At 33.4% G+C, this 4,657-nt stretch overlaps 1 long non-coding RNA gene across 2 annotated transcripts in view; it reads left to right on the forward strand.

Moving 5' to 3' along the window:
• Nucleotides 1-3,017, forward strand: part of LOC147836199 (uncharacterized) — a 9,469-nt gene extending 6,452 nt beyond the window's left edge. Inside the window, exon 3 of one of the 2 annotated variants that reach the window (XR_015496432.1) lies at nt 1,712-3,017. This is a non-coding gene — a long non-coding RNA (uncharacterized LOC147836199). The remainder of the gene's footprint in view (nt 1-1,711) is intronic. The other variant, XR_015496431.1, reaches the window with a different exon arrangement.
• Nucleotides 3,018-4,657: the final 1,640 nt, after the last annotated feature.

Below are 4,657 nucleotides of genomic sequence, written 5' to 3' on the forward strand. Positions count from 1 at the left end.
AGAGAAATGCTGCTGTTCTCAATCGTTGTTTACTTCACTAAATTGGTTCAATGGTGAAGGGATTGATCCAATATGCCCATTGAAAGGAGGTTTGCGAAGAAATGTCTTGTAAAAGTATTTTGTAATATTTTTACTACAAAAAATACTTTTCAATGTATTTTTGCCCAACCCAATATATATATATATATATATATATATATATATATATATATATATATATATATATATATATATATATATATATATATATATATATATATATATATATACTGTATCTTCAGTGTATAGTTTAAACAACACAATCTTACAGCAGTTCGAAACTTTTTGATTTAGTGGCTAATTCGTATGAATTTGTACAATCACATTTGTACAATTTAGTACGATTTGCTCATTCCCCAATGATGGATGGGTTTAGGGGCGGGGTTAGTTGCCACGCCTTTTTTTTAAAATCATACATTTTTGTACGACTGAACTCTATTATCACGAATTAGCCACTAAACTGACAAAAATGTAAAATAGTTACATTTCCTCATGAGATCAGGCTGGTTTGTGCAGTGCTTGTAAATAAAACAACATGCAGAAAAAATTAATAAAATGTTAAGAGGACAAAGAATCAAAAATCAATTTCTGTTTAACGAAGAGAAGATTTTCTCAACACATTTCTAATCATAAAAGTTTTAATAACTGATTTATTTTATCTTGGAAAACAGTAAATAATTTTTGACTAGATATTTTTCAAGATACTTCTATACAGCTTAAAGTGACATTTAAAGGCTTCACTAGGTTAATTAGGTTAACTAGGCAGGATAGGGTAATTGAGCAAGTCATCGTATAATCATGGTTTGTTCTGTAGACTGTCGGAAAAAAAAATTAGCCTAAAGGGGCTAATAATTTTGACCTTAAAATAGTTCATAAAAAAATAAAACTGCTTTTATTCTAGCAGAAATAAAAAAATAAGACTTTCTACAGAACAAAAAATATTATCAGACATACTGTAAAAAATTTCCTTGCCCTGTGAAAAATCATTTAGGAAATATTTAAAAAAGAAAATAAATCAAAGGGGGGCTAATAATTCTAACTTCAACTGTATTGCCTGGATTGCTCTTGAGATATAGATTTGTCAAATAAATCAAGAAATTGACCCCAAGTAACTAGTCCGTAAAAATCTGAGACTTTCCATCTGAATAACAGATATCATATCAGAAATCCAGATCTGGAATGAGGGGTTAAAGGTGATTTCTAATTATTTAGCAATAGTCTTTTAGCCACCACCATGCCTTGCATTAAAGACTCTGTTTTATTCAATAGTCATTTTTTAAACATTTTACAAAACATCTTAAGTGTTCAACAGAAAAGAAAGATAATTGTGCAGTAAACTGACCCCTTAATGATTTTTGAGATCCTAATAGCCTCTATTGCTGCATGAATCAATTAAGTTGTTACTCTTAGTTGATCGACTTTAATCTTTTGCTGTTTTTTTCACCATGTGTTGTCAGTAATTTGTTGTGCTGTAATCTTAAGCTCTCCTCTTTGTACAATTAGTGATTAAAAATGTGCTCAAATAATCTGCTGTTATTATATTTGTTATTAAATTCCTGACAAGGAAAAATTGGATAAATATCAAAACAATTATTTAGACAACTCTGAGGGGAAATATGATAAAATCACCTTGGTTTTTCAACAAATCCTCTTTCTTTTTTTTTTCCTTCAGGAGAAAACAGGCTTTAAAAGGATCAGATTTCTGGGATGGATTTCACGGAAATGAGCTTGACAAAGTTGACATCAGTAAACACGCATTAACTAGAGTTTATCAGTAAAGCAGGTGGGTCCAAAACACTCATTGTGTGCTCAAGTAATCTTACCTGATAACAGCATTCCATTGCCCCCACAAGTTTGCTCAGATGTAGTTCCTGCCTCCATGGGTTTCTTTTACACAGTCAAATGTTGAAAACCTCTTGAAGTAATAGCAAAATGGTGGGGATTAATTAAATGTCCTCTCTATTCAATATTATTAATTTATTTCAGAAAGCAAAGGGCAGTTCCATCTCCAGGCTCGAGGCAACAAATCCTTATGTCGTAGAACAGAATATTACAATTATTTTCTTGTTTTGAAATTCACAGTCTGTTGAGAACGATCAACATTTTTTCTTGCAAAATATTTAGATTTGTTAGTCAGGTTGTTTGGAGTGAATCATTCCCAGTGTTTACAATATCGATGGCAAACAGAACCTGCATCTGGGAGATCCATCACACTGGGAATATGGCTGTTTACATGATGACAGTAGATTTATCTCCAAGTATAATGTGGGCTCTGACGATTCGATTTAGCTGGTTTCCTATTGCATAAACATCTGGAACGCAAATATTTCTGTGCCTCTTTCATCTCCTTCTCTACCATGGGACTAAAATCTGTTAGTTTCCATTTCTTTGCTATCAAACTTTTTTCTGCATCATGCTGATATCTTGGTAAATCACATTCAATCTTTCTTGTCTTTCATTCACTTGTCATGTCTTTTTTTTTCTTACAACATTCGGTTGTATTTGTCATCCAAATGCTCATATTCTTGGATATTTCCACACCACACATTATCTGTGTTATTTGATCATTTGATTTAGGCAAGCCTTTGCCAAGAACATGCATAAATAAACATAAATAATGGCCAATGAAGGGAAAAGTACAGTTCTGGAGTCCACGGACAATGACTTCCTCAGACGAAGCAGAGAAAGAGATTAGGTTAACTTGCATATGACCATATGTAATTTATAAACAGACAGACAGACAGACAGACAGACAGACAGACAGACAGACAGACAAAGCATAGATGGATGGATGGATGGATGGATGGATGGATGGATGGATGGATGGATGGATGGATGGATGGACGGACAATCAGATAGATGGACAAACAGACAGACAAAGCACAGTTATACAATACAACTGACAAAACAGATATCATAGAGCTAGGGGAAGGGGATGGAAAGTAAAACTATATGTTTGTATGACAACGATTTAAACCAAAAAAAAAAGGTAAATGTTTTTCCCTTACACTTAAAAAAAGCGTTTTGACGTTTTAGTTTTTTTTAATTCGCATTGACACATCTTCGAAAATGATCAAAAACACTGTATTAAAAACCCAAAGTTTGCATACACTCTAAAAAAAGCAACATAGCCTTTTTTTTTTAAATGTCTGATGGTAAATCATACTAAACGTTTACTATTTTAGGTCTGTAAGTATTACCAAAATGATTTACATTTGCTAAACGCTAGAATAATGAGAGAATTTTTTGGGAGAATTTTTCACTAATTTCAAGACAGTCAAAAGTTTACATACATTTCCTTGGTATTTGTTTAGCTTTGCTTTTAAACTGTATAACTTTGGTCAAATGTTTTGGGTATCCTTCCACAAGCTTCTCAGACTAGTTTGCTGGAATTTTGACCCATTCCTCCTGACAGAATTGGTGTAACTGAGTCAGATTTGTAGGATTTGTCTTGCTCGCACAAGCTTTTTCAACTCTGCCCTCAAATTTTCTATAGGATTGAGCTCAGGGCTTTGTTATGGCCACTCCAAAACATTCACTCTGTTGTCCTAAAAGCACATTTTAACTAATTTGGCAGTATGCTTAGGGTCATGGTCTGTTTGGAAGACCCATTTGTGGCCAAGTTTTAATTTCCTTCTTGAGATGTTGCTTCAGTATTTCTACACAATGTTCTTTCCTCATGATGCCATCTATGCTGTGTAGTGGACCAGTCCCTCTTGCAGCTAAACAGCCCCACAACATGATGCTGCCGCCCCCATACTTCACAGTTGGGATGGTGTTCCTAAGCTTGTAAGCTTTCCCTTTTGTTCTCCGAATGTAACACTGGTTATTATGGCCAAACAGTTCAATATTAGTTCCATCAGACCACAGGACATGTCTCCAAAAATATTATTTTTCCCAGTGTAATTAAGCAAATTGTAATCTGGCTTTTTTTTGTTGATTCTGGCTTGTTGATTTTGCTATGTTGTCACACGAGGAAGCAGCGTGTTTGATGTTTTCCTTAAATACTATTCTACAGTATATTCTACAATTAACTCAAATGTTGTCAATTAGCCAATCAGAAACTTCCAAAACCTTGACACCATCATCAGAGCTTTTTCAGAGGCATAATCTTATTGTATGTAAACTTGAGAACAGTTATAACAATTTCTCTAAAAAAAATCTCTCTCATTATTCTGCTATTAAGCATAACAGAAACTAATTTGATAATCCTAACTTACCTGAAAGTGAAAAAGTTGTCACATTCACATCTGACTTTTTAAAAATGGTTATGTGCCTATTTATACAGTGTATGAAAGCTTTTGTATTCAATTGTATACCAGGCCAGTAGTTGTCATATTGTTATGTTCCTGTATGGAAGCAACGTGCCATTGGCGCTGGTGGGGATAATGTAGTAACGCTGTCAAACTGTTGAGTAACAACACTATTACATATACTCTGCTATTGTTGTATGTTTGTTTGCACTTTAACCTACATTTCCCTAAGCATACTTGATGTCATTGTTTTCAAAGAGTCTGGTTTTCTAATGTTTACATAGACCTAACAATGAAAAAAAATCTGAACTTGAGAACAGTTATAACAATTTCTCTAAAAAAAATCTCTTTCATTATTCTGCTAT

The sequence above is a fragment of the Danio rerio genome, chromosome 7, assembly GCF_052040795.2.
Source record: "Danio rerio strain M-AB ecotype USA chromosome 7, GRCz13ab, whole genome shotgun sequence".
Lineage (NCBI taxonomy): Eukaryota > Metazoa > Chordata > Actinopteri > Cypriniformes > Danionidae > Danio > Danio rerio.